Source organism: Trematomus bernacchii, unplaced genomic scaffold (assembly GCF_902827165.1).
Source record: "Trematomus bernacchii unplaced genomic scaffold, fTreBer1.1, whole genome shotgun sequence".
In the NCBI taxonomy this organism is placed as follows: domain Eukaryota; kingdom Metazoa; phylum Chordata; class Actinopteri; order Perciformes; family Nototheniidae; genus Trematomus; species Trematomus bernacchii.
Genome location: NW_022987828.1, coordinates 7,057,323 through 7,075,613, shown reverse-complemented (window position 1 = coordinate 7,075,613; position 18,291 = coordinate 7,057,323).

The window sequence follows — 18,291 nt, the reverse complement described above, 5'->3', positions numbered from 1 at the left end:
CTACATTTCTGTGTCCACCATAAAAACACAGGAAACAGACCGTTGTTTCCTCAAGGCATCCAGGCCAGACAAGTCTTTCACCTTCATTTTTTTCCCTTTTATATATTTTTTCTGTGCACAGACAGCAGTCAATATTTGATTCTTTAGCCATGATGAACTTTGTTATTTTGAGCTTCTTTGCATTGCTTCTTAAATTGCATTACATGATGACTGTGACTGTCCCTGTCCTTAGCCGCGCTGTGTCAACATCACGGTGAATTAAGTGGCTCACTGTTTGGTCTCATTTCTGTTTCACTCCTACGCTCCTGTTCTTACCTTATCTTACAAGCAGCACTCCTGCACCCAAAACAAAGTGAAAATGTAAAATGTTAGCTTCCCGAGCACCTGTTTCTCTCTATCCGCACCCTACTTTCCCTCACTGCTTTCATTTAAGTACTTGTTTCTTATACCAGACTGCCTCTTAACCCCTAAAACCTGTTGTTGTTTACCCAGACTGCACAAGTAACTTTGCAACTCACATTTCTTTAAGCATCTTGCCTACATATCTCCCTCGACACAAAGCAACCACAATCAAATGTATTGGAATGTATTTGTGGCTTGAAAACTGTTTGTACCATCTGCTTCTCACACTACAAACCTTTACTTCCAAATCTAACAATAGAACAAAAAAGAAATCTGAGTGGTTTGTGTTCCTCCCTGTATAACTGTCCTACAACACACAGAGACAGGTGTTGTGTGACCAGTGATAATCCAGCCATTAAGAGCAAAAACATTACGTTATTCATCACCGTTAAGTTGCCTACCAGATGACCAGAGACATTTAACCGGGTAATTAACTGTAATTGAGTGTTAATTGTCATTAAAACCTCTTCCAAACTAAATGTCTGGATTGATGGGCCATGACTCAGTAGCTCGCCCTCTACACCCTTCAACTCGGCTGGTGTGGAGTCAGTTTTGGTGCAGAATAAAACAACATTTACTGACTTATATTCGTATGTTTGTTAAATTAAACACATTCTTAAAAGGTATGACTTTAATGTGAGAGTGCACTCAGAGGACAGGGGGGAAGAGGCTGTACAGTCAGTCAGCAGCAAACACACTCCAGGATTTCAGTGGTCATTTTTGGAAGATGTATGGCTTCTCCACACGACCATGCTAAACTGTCTGACCCTCTGCCACCCTCTTTTCACCTCCCACAAAGATTGAAAGAGATGAAATGCCTGAGTGGAACACCTCGCCAAATTAAACATCTTCTCTCTATCTGTATCACTTCCCTCTGTCCTTCTCCCCGATTTCTTGAGGTCTTTTTCCCCCTCCTCTCAGCATCTGTACCACTGATTGCTTTTTCTCTTCTCCACAAATCCCTTCCTTCAGAACAAAACTGTGCTTGTTTTGGCAAGCTGCGACAGGTTCCACAGGCTGGGTTTAATAGCCAGGGATAAAGCTGGAAGATTTAGCCTTTTAGATACAAAACTTAACCCAGGGAATACTGCAAGAGAACATGTTATGAAACTGTGGCCATCAAGTCCAATTAAGTAACCAAGGCAATACAAAATATACTTTCTCTGTTCTCTGTCAATGTCGCCGCAGTCACTGTTTGAACAATACAATAATCAAACATCCCTATGAGGGAATAAGAACTGCTTCGAAGAAATAATTGACCACCTCCTATTGTGAGAAATCGTTACATTTGTCCACAGACAGATCGATACAAACCCATTTATCAAACAAGTGTGTGTGTGTGTGTGTGTGTGTGTGTGTGTGTGTGTGTGTGTGTGTGTGTGTGTGTGTGTGTGTGTGTGTGTGTGTGTGTGTGTGTGTGTGTGTGTGTGTGTGTGTGTGTGTGTGTGTGTGTGTGTGTGTGTGTGTGTGTGTGTGTGTGTGTGTGTGTGTGTGTGTGTGTGTGTGTGTGTTGTGTGTGTGTGTGTGTGTGTGTGTGTGTGTGTGTGTGTGTGTGTGTGTGTGTGTGTGTGTGTGTGTGTTATACCCGCACAATAACATCAACTCTAAATCCACATCTGTCCACCCACAGCCGTCCCTGGCTCTTGTGGGACATGATCGATCACTCGAGGAGCTTCTGGTAGGATTTTAATTTCAAGGAAGATGTGAAACATCGATAAACATCTGGCAGAGGAGGTGGAGGAAGATGAAGATGATCTTGAGCATCATAAAACCATCCAACTCCTATCATGACTAAAAAGCTGTGCTACGTGCACTGACATGCCGTTGAGTAGAGGAGCGTAAGGAAGTATTTGTTTGTATGTAATATGTATTTACATGCAAAACCTTTATCTTACCAATGCCAAACCCTTATGCTATACCACTAAGGTGTCTGCTTTAAGAACTTATTGCAAAAAAAATTAAACTATTTTATTTCAATTAAACTGAACCAACTGTAAATAAATGAGAAATCAAGCTGTAATTGTTTTTTTCAATAATGAAAATTGAGAAAATTATCAAAGGCACTGAATGGATAATCCTGACAACATACCATGTGATAACTAAATAAAACACCATTGATAGAAAACCACAGAGAGAGAAATGTGGACAAAGGCAAGGCTGTTTTCTGACTTTATCCAATGCAAATGCTTCACAGATGTGTTAGCTTGTCGCTCAGTGAGGCAGTGAAGGTGCAGAGACTGAGCAAAGTCAATTCACCACATTAAGAGTTACGCCATATGGGTTGCATTCAAATTAATTTGAAAAAGCTGTGTTTTAGGTTGACTTAATTCAAACTTAATGTTTTAAAAAGGTGACAGACCTGATGGCCATATTGGTTTTGATAAGGAACTTAAAGAGCTGGCTGACATGCTAGTTTTATCAAATCTCTCTGCAACACAATGCAAAGATTTTTTTCAGGGACATTTTCACATTCTGTTGATAATGTAATGTCGGTCGATTATTAATTTTCAGAATGTTTTAAACAAATAATTATGCTTATATTTTAAAAAGTTCCCCTTTAAAAAATAAATATGTATTGGTCTGTTGTTTGTTGGTCGAGGGTAAAACGAAAAAAAAGTGAAACAAAAATCAAGTATACAAAAAATAAATGTCTCACTGCCACTAAAGTATGTTACCATACCACCTATACTTTACTGTAACATACCATATTATACTATACTATACCGTACTATACCATACTTAACTGTAATATGCCGAACCATACCATACTATATTATACTATATGAAACCTGGATTGTAGGGTTCAGGCCTCACATTATACAGTATTTGTAACAAAAGCACGAATGCACCCTGGCTGGTGGAGTTCATGAACAAAGACCAAATTGAACCCCTGCAATTCTGATAGGAGTGTGTTTCTCCCCATTGGGTATTGTGTGCAATTGGCAGATTAATTTTCCTTTAGCAGCATGTAATTACTGAGGTGCATCCCAAAGCACTAAACACTCCTTTCCTCTACTCTACTCCACCCCCCTCCACCCTCATCTAACTTCGTGTTCAATCTGGTGCCACAGTGTTGCTCACTGCCAAACGGAGAAGAGACAGGATGGGCGGATCCTGCATTTTCCTTCATGAGTGGATGGAAGCATCTCAGTTCTGGTAAGAGGACCCTGATGTGATCACATGCATAATGTCACACCGATCTCATCAATGGAGCTTACTAGTCTAGAGTAACTATTGTACCCACCGACAGGAGGGTAATCTTAGAGTGATGAATGACAACAAGAGAACAGCATAAACAGAGAATGATTAAATATTTAGACTCTGATATTATCCCTGTCACAACGACTTCTATTTACATCATGTCGCCATGTACACATTTCAGCATGAGGAGAACTTTGCTGTTATATAAAAAGGGTTCAATGGGTTTCGGGGCCCTAGGAAGTTTAAGGAGATTTTAAACCTTGATTTCAAGTGAAATTATTTAAAAAAACTAAATGAATTTTCTAGAAACTGGTTTAAAAGCAGCAATAAAGCAGAAGGAGTGTTCTGAGTGCCATTTTGTTGCTATGCTAAGTAATAATGTGAAGCTGAGTGTTCCTGCACAGACACCACAGAGAGAGGAATACAGTCTTTCTGTAGCCTTGGGTTTGCCAAGAAGACTGAACGCAACACATTAAGAAAATAAACTGCCCTGGTATGGCCCCTGATGTATACGCTGCCTTTCTACTCTTTGCTACCTCCAGGAAACATGGGTATTAACATCGATGTTGTGTAGGATTCGACTGACTCTCAAAGACGTGCACACACACAGGCAAAAGCAGATATTCTTGGAGAGTGATGACGAGTCAATGTGGCTCAACACAGGCTTTCCTCCCACAACTCTTACATGTTTTAATAGCCAAAATGCATTGATTTTAGCTTTAGTCCCTATTATTTTAAAACTGATACTTAAGATTTATGAGATGTAGTATACTGTAGATATATTTTACCGTTATTTTCCTGTTAACCTATGTGATAATGATGTTTTTTGTGTACAGTATATCCATTTTATACAATAAAGCATCCTCCATCACATAGTACATATGATTAAAATGTATACTAGCAACTGAACCCATTCCAGATATTAAATATGCATTTGTGAGCGCGCGCTGTGTGTGTGTGTGTGTGTGTGTGTGTGTGTGTGTGTGTGTGTGTGTGTGTGTCTTCATGCATGTTTACCACAGAAAACGGTGTGTGTGTGTGTGACTGCACTCGCTGGAACTTTGCCTAATCTGTGAAACACAAAAGAGGAAAGAAGGGCGAGCTGTTACATTATTAAACACTCACACACACACACATGTCTATTGCCTCCACTAACACGTGCACAGTCTTTTGTGCACTTGTTTGTTTGTCTCTGACTAAGAAACTTACCCACAAGGCTTAGAGCTCTGAGGTTTAAATACTGGCTTACCTCCTTCATGTTTAATATCTATAAGAATATTCCCCTCACTGCGGACGTTTTCAAATCTCTCCTTTCACTTATCTCTCTCCCTCCTTTAACCAAGTTGGGACATTCAAACTCTCATGAACCCACACACACACACACACACAAACACACACACACAAAAGGTCGCTCGCAGTGCCAAACTTTCATGCTTATGACATCTCTTGCATAATTCATGAGTTCAAATAAGAGAGGATGAAATAATCATGAACAGGGGCCGTATTCACGAAAGCCATCTGAAGCTAAAAGGTGGCCCTAATTGGCCAATTTAGGAACAAATTCTAAAAGTAATGTGCCTTTTTAGAGAGGATTTTAAAAGCCTCTCTAAAAGCAATTCTCCTAGCAGTCAAGCAGGCTAAAAGATTTCCAAGAAGAGAGTTTGACAGATTGGGTGAGGATAAAACAATAGATGAAATATTACACACACTTGCTGAGTAATAAATAACTAAATCCATCATATTACATTACATGTTAGACGCTTTTATCCAAAGTGACTTACATACATTCAGTACTGTGGACAGGAGCAATTTGGGGTGAAGTGCCCAGGGACACAACGACATGCTGACTGCTGTGGGGTTTGAACTTGCTATCCCCTGATTCGAAGTCCAGCACACTATCCACTGCGCCACAGCCTCCCCCTCATCATAATGCCTGTAACCCTCCTGCAATTATGAGATGACTTTTAAAATCATTACATCAATCCAGCAAATGCTCAAAGAGAAAATAGCAATTTTTCCCTAAGTGCTGTCTGCATATTGTATACCCTTTAAAGATTGAGTGGCAGCTGTAATTACAGCAATAATAGCCTCTTAGAAGATATTTCTAAAGAGGTTAGAGCTGCCTCTGCTTTCCCTAACAGTCATCTACTGTAAAAACCTGTGAAGAGAAACTCCTCCTGACTCCCATAAGAAACTTTTCTGCCATTTTTAAAAACCATGGAAGAAGTATTTTTAGTAGTAACATAAAACACTGTGGCTCCTAACCAGTTTAATGTCATGCTAAACTGGATGGGGATCAAATTCCATGTTAAAGAAACACACGTCAGTAGTTATGTAACTTCAAAAAGGTACTCTGTGAGGCTTTCATATATTGTATTCATAGGAAAAAATATCTAAAATTGAGAAGGGCGTTTATCAGATTGAAATACTATAGAATTTTAAAATAATGACATTTCGTGTAGTGGCACACAAAGACGCCCAAGTAATATTTTTTCGACCACAAATCCTTAAACCCATCTAAATTGTGAGCAGTGCCATCTGTGCTCTCTAAAATTCAAAGTAGATAACCAGAGCATGTTCTCTCTAAATCAAAGAAGTATTTACCATTTAAAATCTTTATGCATTTATTATTCCCACCCAAACCTACGCACACACTCCCAAGTGCTTTCCCTGTGCCACATTCTCCAGCACTTTAACCTGCGGCAGAGAAGCCCTTCATACATTATTCTGAGTCCATTCTCCATGCCTGCTCGCTGGAACACTGAACTCCAATAGCTGCCAGGAGCCGCCCAGACCTCCACGGTGGCAGCCCCCCCGCCCACTGCAGCCAACTGAAGGTTGCAGGCTGCATCCTGTGAGACAAACGCAACATGGTTTTGAGAGCCGTAAGCAAGCGCGGGGCAGCATGCTAAACAACCTCCAGGCCAACTAACCTACTGAAGAAACAGTTTCATTTTCTCACCTCACTGAGCTGAATAGATGAACTGGATTTGTAAAATGTTCTGCCTTTATGAAGATATATATTTTCTTCCTTCCTGAGGGTATTCGTTGAAAGACAATTATTTCTCTCTCTGCTAATATTCCTACTGCAAGATTTAGGTGACTTTCCCCTGTGTGTATTTAAATGTGTGTCAGTGTGACTGTGTATCAGTGTCTGTCTGCGAGTGTATGTTGTATTTTGATTAATCTGTGAAGTGAGAGAAAATAATGGGGAGAAATTGTGAGTTGAAGTAGATTACTACAATTTGCTTTCTTTGGCACGCACTGAAAAATAACCCAATTATTTTCCAAGGTTACTCCTGGTGTTCCCTCTCTTTTTAATCACAGCCCAAGTGTGAAGGCAGAAGCAATATAAACCTGAAGCAGCTCAGAGATAAGATATCAGGAGAGAGGCAGGAGTTAAATAATTCAAAGTCCTTTAATGAAAGGCAAATCTTGATGAACTGTTGTCTAGAGTATTCATACTTTGCATAAACTTCCCTGACATTTAGTTGCATTTACTATGCACATTGTCTTTCTCTAGCTTGCTGAAGCAGGCATGCATTTTAATAGCCTGTTTAATAGAAAGAAACGGATAGATTTCGCCCACTTTGGTGTAGAATCATTCACATTATCAGACTTGTTTGATGTCAATAAAACTGGATAAGCAGGTAATGCCAATTTGAAGGTGGACTGACGAGGCTGTGAACTCCCTATAGGTCAATTCCAAACACTTACCGGGGATTTCAATTTAAAAACATAACTTTTCAAACAAAAATAATAATAAAATGGTTCAGTCATTCTTCACAATGGCTGAATTCACAAAAAATGAATAAACAATTTCAATATAATCAAGAAGTCGTTTATCAAATATACCAGGAGTGCAATATCCGGCGGCCTGATTTCAGCACCGTGGACAGAGGTCAATCAAGGAAAGGTGATTCTACTTAAAATAAATAAAGATATGAGGAAGAAGCTCATCAGTTTCCTGCAGGGGTTTGTCAATGCACATTTGTCTTGTTGGGTTTGGCAGCAAAAGAAGACCAAGATGGCCTTTTCACAAGATGGACGCTACTTGGCAGTACATTTTTCAAGTAAAAGTTTGAATGTGCTCGATGTGAATAAATTAAATGTTGGACCGCAAGCAGACACTTTGATTTGGTTTTAACTGCATTAGTTATGCCAGCAATAAAACATAGAAATCTATTAAGCTTTACGGTTCTGTGTACAACAACTGATATTTTGTTTGTGTCTGTGCTTGTGCTCTTGTATTTTGGGAGACAAGCCAAGGACTGCCTCAGAACCACCCCCGCTAACTGGGAATGACACTAATTAATGGCTGCTCTAATAGCTCCTTATGCAAAAACATTTGGACTGTGAACAAGCTTTCAAGGTGAAACGATGGCACTAATGTAAATTCCACCAAGCACACCGCAGAAAGGCAGCTCCATGATGTCCGAACATTACGAAACCCTGTACCTGTCATTCCAAACTCCCCTTCTGGTTAAGTGTGTTCTCCATTTGCATCAAATACACATTCACATCTTAATAAAATGAGCCTGAAACCACAGTGAAATAATGTCATATGGAATTAAATGTGATAAGCCAAACCCTGGTTCCTCATTATACCGAGACAGGTTACCTGCTGTATTGGGTTTGAACCAAATCATCAGTGTCAAACTAAGAAGAAAGATAACCCTTAATAAGACTTAACTGAACCCTGGAGAGTCCTTACTTAGGGTTGTATGAGAGGCAGAACAGAATATAATGAGATGTGTTGTTTGTCTACTTGCGGTGACATCCTTACTCTTGTACATCATTGCACAATAAAATGCTCGGGGACATTATCTGCAGGACATAAGCTTTCCCCATCACAGAGGAAGTAATGATCATTACTATATCTCCCACACTCAAACAGCTCCTCTGAGGCTGGTGTGAATGGGCCTAGATGCAACGCTAACATGGCTTCATGATGGTACAAGAAAGCAGTACTACTTTAATTTCATGCCTCTCAGTGGTGGAGATGCGTGGTGTTCCTAGAACAAGAAACACAGGACGTACAAATCTACCAGTCCACTTATTTTCAGCCTGTAAGAGAGTCATTCCCACCTACACATGCTCATAAATCTATGTTTAAATAAGCCCACGTTGAAACATTAAAACAAAAGCACATTTTCACACTCGTGCTCACAGGCACACTAAGACATACACCTCAGTTATCAGCTAATGAAGGAAATCAGAGGAAGATTCCTTAAAATTGTGAATTTGACCGTCTACTGTATAGTATTTATATATAGTACCTATTTTTGAGTCCATGATTAAAATATGGTTACTAGTGCAATGATGATGTGAATGCCTGCATACCGTATATGACAGCATTATGTTTTATACAAAGTAGATGGCAGATATCATCTTTAAACCATTATCTTTTGACAGCACCTGTCTCCACCTCACAACAATAACACACCAGAGAAGCTCTCAATCACTACCTCGCTAATCAGAGGCAGCATTAATGTAGCATCCCCCCAGGCTTTTCCTGGTATCAGCCTCTTATCACTGCACTTTGAGAGGCAGATACACACATGTTCTGCTTCACTCAGTGGAAGGATAACTCTGCAGATGTGTGGGGGAAGGAAGAAGATTGAGAGATACTATAGAGTGCCTGAGGTTTTTCCTTTCTTTTCTTAAAAAAAATCGGACAAACTATCCACAAAGGATGACAGAGCTGTTGTCGATCTCTTGACTAGATATTATGTTGGTACCACTCCTCAACTGGTAGTCTTCCAATAAATCCAGCAACTTCAGAAGGAAAAAGCGAATTCCTTATTTTACCTCTCGCTTTCCTTTATTTTTCTGCCTCTCTCCACAGGGATGTGATACAACCGAGTGGTTCTCTAATGATCTCCGAGTGAGAGGCAGAGAGTCATCCGTGAGCATGCACATGGTCACACACACAGACAGACACACTTATCTTGGTATCCTCAGGGATAATTGGGGAAGAGTTCCCCTAGCCCACTGATTCTGAGCATCCTGCTGCCACCATTAAAGTATGGAGCTGTGTCTGTGAAGCTACATTTAGTGTACTGGTACCCTTACTGTGCATGTGAAATGCATGTGCACGAGTCTGAGGGAAGGAAAAGAGGGAGTCAGGTGGGGTAGACTTGACAGGTGTTTTAAGGGAGGAAGTGCAGCAGACAGCTTGTCAGTTGGATTGAAAGTCAGTAGTGTGTGTGTGTGTGTGTGTGTGTGTGTGTGTGTGTGTGTGTGTGTGTGTGTGTGTGTGTGTGTGTGTGTGTGTGTGTGTGTGTGTGTGTGTGTGTGTGTGTGTGTGTGTGTGTGTGTGTGTGTGTGTGTGAGGAAGGCGGGTGTTTATGTGACATGTGAGGTGAGGCGTTATTGCTTGGTTGAGCGGATCGAGAGACTGTACATGAATCCCCTCTCAGGCTAGAGAGACAGAGAGACACACAATAAGATACCAAGGAATATTCATATTTCGTGAAATTAGTTTTAGATGACTAAAAAAATGCACAACAAAAAGATATGAGGACAGAATATGGAAATTCCTTAATTGGTAAACATACTCAAAACATTGCCTAAGACCCTCCTAATTGGCCCATATCCTTAGTCCTTAGAAAAATTCCTTGAATTTCCAGTGAGGTAAGAGAGGTCCTGGTTGGAATACATTAAAAGATTTAAGAAAGAGGATTGCTGAGTTATACAACTAAATCAGGGAAAATATATCTATATTGTTAAGTTACTACCAGAGCTTCTCTCCGAGTTTCACATGAGGAGTACATTTCCTTTTACCTCACAACAGATAAGTAGAGATCACCTTGAGATGGAGTCAGTGGGATGTAAAGTAAGATGGCCAGTGGCCCCTTTGCTCTGCCTGATAGGACCACACAAGAACAAATAACTTTACTGTCCATCTGTAAAAGCCAATCCTGTTCTGGCCAAACTCCTTATCATACACCTAAAAAATAAAAAAAGCCTTTCCTTAATGTCAGAAAATGAGACACTGAAGTCTAACCTGAAAACCGTGGTGCTGCCCTGAAGTACACATGAAAACATACATACACAAAGTAAATAAACACACCCGGACACATAGATCTTTCTGCTTCATATGCTTTAATGTGATGAGTCTATTCTATATAAAGGACTTTGGGTGTATCTCCAAACTTAAAAGTGCTTTTTAAATGAATCAAAATCAAAATAGACAAAAAGAGATTTATTTCTCCAAAATGTGATATTTTTTAACTGAAGAAATGCAATCCAGTTGGCTGGTGATGACAGCGTACCAAACATGGACTTGAGGTTTTGGAAAACCCCTCTTCAATTACTCACTCAGCTTTTTAAATGAGTCAGGCCAATAACTTATCCCCCCAGATATTCTCTTGGGCTACAAAATCCCTGAGTCCCAGTCTCTACAGCTAATGCCAAGGTATTACACTGCAGCCCGTGTGTACTCCACTCTGCCAATGGCGTCAACTCAAACATTTCCAAGCAAACAACGGTGAAAACCCTTCCACAGCGTCGGGGGGGAAACAACACCTACTTGTGTAAATCCCCTCAAAGCCACTGCTTTATCTCCACAGCACAGCTATAGAATGCTGAATCATAAAATGCTCTTAAGGAATTACAGAGGACACCATGATAGTGTGTCTGCTTCTTAGTCATATCAGTATACCGCGCTGTAACATGAGCTTTTTAACTAAGGAGGCCTGTCAATCACTGTGAAACCTCTCACCTTAATAAGCTCAGGTGTTTGAATATTCAGTGTCTCTACTTCAAATATAACTTCCATATTACTAGCTTTAGCGTGACTTTAAGAATGCTCCAATTAGTTTATTTACAATTTAGTGGTTAAAGAAAGTTCTAATTTGTCTGAAAGTTTGATTATTGGTTTGCTTTTGTGTGCTAACGCAATCTTGCACACTTCAGTTGTTCTACGGGCTGCTACTTATCAGATTAATTATTTAGATCAAGAAAAGAAGGCTTTTTGGTCACTCGTGAGCAATTTCCCAGCATGATAACAAGCTTCAACACAGATGGTTGAGTAATACAATAATAATTTTAAACTGAGCATTAGAAACTCCAAGCTTTGTGTAATTATTAGAAGTTTGTAAGAATTTTTACAAGCAATAATCTTACTTACATCTGTCTGTATGTGAAAGACTCCTCCGCATTGTCCATTTCCAATTACTGTGAACAAAAATAAGGCAGAAATTATGATTATTTAAACATGAAATAAACACAGCCAGTGAAGTCATCAAATAGTCATGAATTCTGTGTGAAGATCCTAATAATCTGTGCATTTCAACATAGTTATCAAATTACTTTTGTACCCTGTTAATCTTAAAGGACACCTATCATGCTATATTTAAATGATATATTGTAGGGCCATACCTATATAAGGTATATTTATACGTTTCTGTTTTCAAAATACCAAACAGATCATGCATTTTAGCCATGCCTCATTTCGCTCTATGTGCTGTTTGCTGTCTACGGGGCTGATTTTGTGAGCTGCAGCTGACCACGCCCCCCTGCAGGAGAGGGAAGCCGTGCTCTGATCAAGTCAAGAGGGGGAGAAAAAAAGATCTCCGTCCTCCGTATTCTATTTATATATACAGTCTATGGTTTTATTATATCATTATAGGCCTATAGAGTCGTTATTCATTTGTTTTAAAGCTCAATAAATAACAAAGAAGACCTTTGACCGGCACTTTTCTAATTTTGTCCGGAAGATTTAAACTTTAAGGGACATCTTGACCGGCGAACGAAACTGAAACTCTGCCGCACGGTCCCTTCGTTCCTTGGAAGAGGCGGAGAGGTGGGTGTTTGTCATCTGCTGGTGGACTAACCGGAGAGAATTACAGTGCTTGCCTCGACGGGGAGGGATTGCATTGAATTAAAGCAGCGGGAGCAAACGCTTGCCTCGGGGAGGGAGAAAAAAAGCCACAGCGGAGAATAAACAGAAGGGTAACCATGGGCGGGAAGTCTTCTTCGCTGCTTTTGTGGCAGACTACAGCGCCACTTACAGGCCTGGCATATGTACTACAGCGTCTCCAGCGCTTTTGAGTGGCAATGGCCGGCCGTGGCCCAACCCCACATTCCCCTGATAGGTGCAGAGTTGGCCCAATAGCCGTAGCGCCACTTTACTGACGTCAGTAAAGTGTTCAAATCTGGATCAGTCTGTATCAGATCCGTTGCAGCCCCTTTTTTAGAGATTTGGGTATGGAGGAAAATAGAGAGGGTTGTGTTTTCTGACACTTGGTGAGTTCCCTGGAACACCGGGGACACATATTCATGTATGAAAGACGTACAAAAGTGCATTTTGCATGATAGGTCCCCTTTAACATCACAGCATCACGTCAGACATGACTCCCTACTTGGAAAAACATCACATCATTGTTTAAAGTTTTTCATCTTTGTGTGCAGGCATATCTGTAAGTGTACGCTCCGTGTTTATAACGGTGTGTGTGAGACAATGTCTGCTTAATCACAACATCTGTTGCTGTCACCGCTCTTGGATATAAACATCATCAATCACCAGAGGAAGTGACATTATTTACTACAGCCCTATTTGTTACATTATTGAAAATACTTTATCATGGTGCGATCGAATCCAGAGCAGCATGCCATGAAAGACATGCTCTCGGGTTAATGATTGCATTATAAAAATAATCATCCAACTTATTTCAATAAAGTGAAGACCTTTATTAGAAGCGCTGTCTAAATTACACCAATATGATGAATGTGTCAATTCGATTAAAGATTTAAGTCTCAAGATTGATGTAATAATGTGGCTGTTTTTAGAAGCCACACACTGCTGCGTGTTGTCTCTCCAGCCATCTTTCCGTTATCTAACACGCTGAGTCATAGTTGAAGCTCGATGAAGATTTGGAAAGTGATGGATATTAAGTGTAGAGGAAGTAAAAACAGAAGGACTCTTCCCTGTATCTTTCATCTTCAGGGAGTAGGGAGCAACATGGTGCTTGACACTTTTACATTCCTGTGCAGGGAAAATATTGGCAAATGTATTAACGGTAGGGATGCTGTCTCTCATCATTGTAACATTTAAATTATTTGTCAATAATAGTGTTGACCGTGTTAAATCACCCTTGCAGATGTCCAGTTGTTCTTCCCAATTGTAAAACCCTCCCATTTAATGTCAAAGGAATCAGCCTCATTACCGGTGTACAAGTAATATTCAAGTGTTTTTCCAAACCATTAAAATGTTTTACTGCACGTGTTATTAAGCGGTCTAGCATCTTGAAATCAAGGTGCATTTCTTCTACATTCACACCATTTAACACCTGCTACAACACCTGCTTCTTTTAAAGTCAGCAACCTTCCTGCTAACATTTTAGTTTTCTTTGTAGTTCATTTTCCAATCAATAATGTTGTTGACCTGTTAACCTCATTTAACTAGTACATAGCAACACACAGATAAATGATGACAAGTTGTTTTATCATACTCATGTTTAGCTAGCAGTTCATTTGTTTCAATTCTGAGCACACCACTTTACTTAACCCTAGTTTGTCTTTCGATATGTTTGTTTTAAGACATTAATTTACCTGTGGCACTGCTTGTTGCTGCTTCTGCTGGTCGGCCATCTTGTCAGGGTGGATTAGAAGCTCCGCCCCCTAAAGCACAGTTCTTAAATACAGGGAGATGCCAATCAGAATGTACCATATCGTGGGGGGGGGGTAGGATTTTTGCTTTATCGATTATGTTTTGTTTGTTTTTTAAAACATAATATTACCTAATAATGACACATTTCAAAAAGCTTTAATACTAAAGTTTATTTTATTTTTTCAGTGTGTGTCTTGGTGGTATCCCCTTTGTTTTAAGAATGGTCTGATCTGCTATTAGACATGTTCGTCTTTATCATTAGTTTGTGAGGTTTCAGTAGGTGTTGCTAAATGCATTACATAGTTTGTTCGGTAAATAGAAATGTAGTCTGTTCATTTTATTAAGTTAGCATAGCCTGAGTTAGCTGTTTAGTTGACCTGATTTTGTTAGCTTCCTTTTCTTTCCGATGTAACTACTAGCAACAGTGGCTTTGCATCTATGTTGCCATTGGATAGTTGACACTTCCTATTCTTTTTGCCAAAAATACCAAAGCAGAAATCTCTGCTTTCTTTCTGAAAAACAACCCAGAGTCTGATGTTAATAATATTCTTTCTGTAACTGTCTTCACTCTGTTGTTTATTTTGTTCCACGTTGTATTTTTGGTTCCTACCTTTTATGTGCAACATTAATAGAGGCGGAACTAATCTGCGGTGTTTTGTGTTACACCTGTTTGTTTAATCGACGCACTTGATAGTCGCAACTGCAGAGCAACGCAGAATATAAAGAAAATCTAAGGAAACTAAGGGAAAAATGCAGTTAAAGATATCAGCCCCTCTAGATGACTAGCAGCCTACGAGGTACGTTTTTGTGCTGGTTGTTTGTCTAAATGTGTGTGGTTGAGCTGCAGGTAGTGATGGCGAGATGAAGCCTTATAAAGCTTTGAAGCTTTCCAGCCAATTGGTTCGCAAAAGGGTTCATCTCATGAGGCTTCATCATGGGCTTCATCTGAACACAAACCCCCCCTGTTGGTCATAGTGTGTAAAACAGGCAGATTTGACATCTCAATAGTCACGAATAGTGTGCTCTATCTCAGTGGTTCTCAACTAGTGGGTCGCGGACCCGTTTCAAGTGGGTCGCGGATGTGTGAGTGAAGAAAAAAAAGTTGAAAAAAAAAATTCCATTTTTTTTTTTTTTTTTTTTTGGGAAAAAATGCAAACTTTTATTTTGAAGGACCGATTTTCTAACGCTGTGCATGCAGTAGGCGTTGGACTGGAAGTACCGGAGACCATAAATGGTTTTGAAAACTTCTGTCACGTAGTGATCATCTTCTCAATAAAACATCCCTGCTGATGTTTTTTCGAGTCTTCTGGCCAATCAGAATCAAGATTGTTGCCGGAAGTCCCCACGGAGAATAACTGCGGTAGAACTATTCTTTATACATCCATGGGTACAACTTCAGATACAAATGAACACATAATGAAATATGACCCCCGGTTTGATGATTGACAGGTCACAGAACAATGGGAGCTATCTATCCTTACCCACAATTTAAAGTAAATCACACAGACTATCTCCTCTGCAAGATGTCAGAACTAAGTGAAAAACAAACAATGGCATAAAATATTATTAATATGTCGGGTAGTAATAGATGTATTTATTTTCTTCTCAGAGTGTACCAGAATGCGTAGTTTATGTTAGTATTTCTAAAAATCTCCTGGGGGAGAATCCCCCCAGACCCCCCTGCTGGGGTTGGGTTTTCAGCATGTGTGCCTTTTTATATAGTTCAGCTTTGATTCCATCATCTCATTAAACCTTGTTTAAAAGCATACTTTAGTTCTGTGAAGGGATATAAGGGATATATGCACTGTACTTCACTTTTATTAATATTGTATTCTGAAAAGCGTATATATTACAGCACGATTTTTTGTTGAATAGGTTTGAGTGCTTCAAAATGTTGGGTCGCGATGTATTGACCAAGTAAAAAGTGGGTCCCGAGGCCTAACCAGTTGAGAACCACTGCTCTATCTCATACCGAATTCCCAATGAGCAAAGCCTTAGAATAATTCTAAACAACAAACATAAAATCATATTTTCATGTTAACAATATTGTATTTATTCCAGTTTAATGATTGTGATTGAAAAGCCTAAGGAGGCTGGTAAACATTGCAAAGAGGGATTTGTATTCCTTAATAATATTCGTAAACTTAACCATGTTGTAGCCTGAGAAAGGCTAAACCATATCAAAGAATACATTTATTAACTAGAGAATGCAATTCCTGAAGAAATTGCTAGTGGGAATGCTTTATGCTGAAAAGCTGACGCTGAACTGCTATGCTGAAATGTAATGTGTAAGAAGAAAGTGAAGAATTTAGATTGAAATGATACATGAACACTGGGGGCTTGAATGTGTGATAAGAGAAGAAAGGAAAGTAAAAAGGCTTGGAAAAGCAGCAGAATATTTGAACAGCAAACTTTTAAACTAACTTGATGGCGAATGATCTGTCGCCATGGCAACGGTATTTGATGACACCCCATAATCAGGGATGCAAACTTGTCACCTTTTGGCGAAATTCGCCGTTTTGAATCCAAAATAGGTCGTTTGTGTGATTCATGTAGATCTGCAATAAAAATATTTTTGGGGTATGGGGGGGTCTGGGACCCGGAGTAATCGGCGGCCGCGAGCTGTTATGTGCCATCATGACACGCATGGTGTATATATTATAATGCAGCGCGATCTGTGTGCTCGAGTCTTCCTGCCTGTCGGCTCTGCTCATGGATGTATAATAAGGCTCTGCTGCTCCACGATGATGGTCTAGCTTCATTAGCTACATTATCTACGGGTGCGTTCGTTAATATTAACTGTGCGGTCCGGAGTCACTGTGGCACAGACTGCACCGCTGGTGAACAGCTGTTAGAACGGGCCGTTCAGGTGTTCAGAGCAGTGCACCCTGTCGGAGCGGCAGAGCGTGATGTGCACTGAAAAGTTTTTCTGTCGCAATATTATCGTTGTCGAGCTAGCTAACTAGCATACATTGTCACTATCTGCTAACGTTAGCTTTAGCCTTCGTTTTTCTAATAGTTTTTTTCATAGGCTATAAACGGAGGTGGTATAAGTATAGATCTTGTACTTGAGTAAAAGTAGAAGTACTCAGATCTTGTACTTGAGTAAAAGTAGAAGCACTCAGATCTTGTACTTGATTAAAAGTAGAAGTACTCAGATATTGTACTTGAGTAAAAGTAGAAGTACTCAGATCTTGTACTTAAGTAAAAGTAGAAGTACTCAGATCTTGTACTTGAGTAAAAGTAGAAGTACTCAAGTTTGAGTAAAAGTAGAAGTACCAGAGTGTAGGAACAATCCTGCAATCAAAATGTTCCTCAAATAAAAGTACAAAAGTATTATCATCAAAATATAGTTAAAGTAGCGACAGTAAAAGTAGAAGTACTCAGATCTTGTACTTAAGTAAAAGTAGAAGTACTCGGGTCTTGTACTTGAGTAAAAGTAGAAGTACCAGAGTGTAGGAATACTCTGTTACAGTAAAAGTCCTGCATTCAAAATGTTCCTCAAGTAAAAGTAGAAAAGTATTCTCATCAAAATATAGTTAAAGTAGCGACAGTAAAAGTAGTCATTGTGCAGATTGGTCCATTTCAGAATAATATATATGATATGTTTTATAATGATTGATCATTAAAGTGTTCTCAAAGCTGGAAAGGTGCAGCTAGTTTGAATGACTTTGTATACTGCAGGGTAGCTTGTGAATTGACTCCAGGTGGAACTAAAGTCTGATTTAACACTTGATTATATTTCACATCATTCATCCACATCTGTAAAGTAACTAAAGCTATTAAATACATGTAGTGGAGTAAAAGTACACCATTTACCTCTGAACTGTAGTGGAGAAGAAGAACAAAGTAGCAAAACATTGAAATACTTAAATAAAGTACAAGTATCTCAAAATTGTACCCAAGTATAGTACTTGAGTTTATGAACTTACTGAAGTTACTTTACACCAGTGGCTATAAAGATAGAAAGACTAAGCCTTGCACAGAGGCATGAAAATACATTTTCAAAATGCTCAACAGTGCTGCCAAAATTATAAACTGACTGCTACACAATTAAAATAAATGCTTTTATA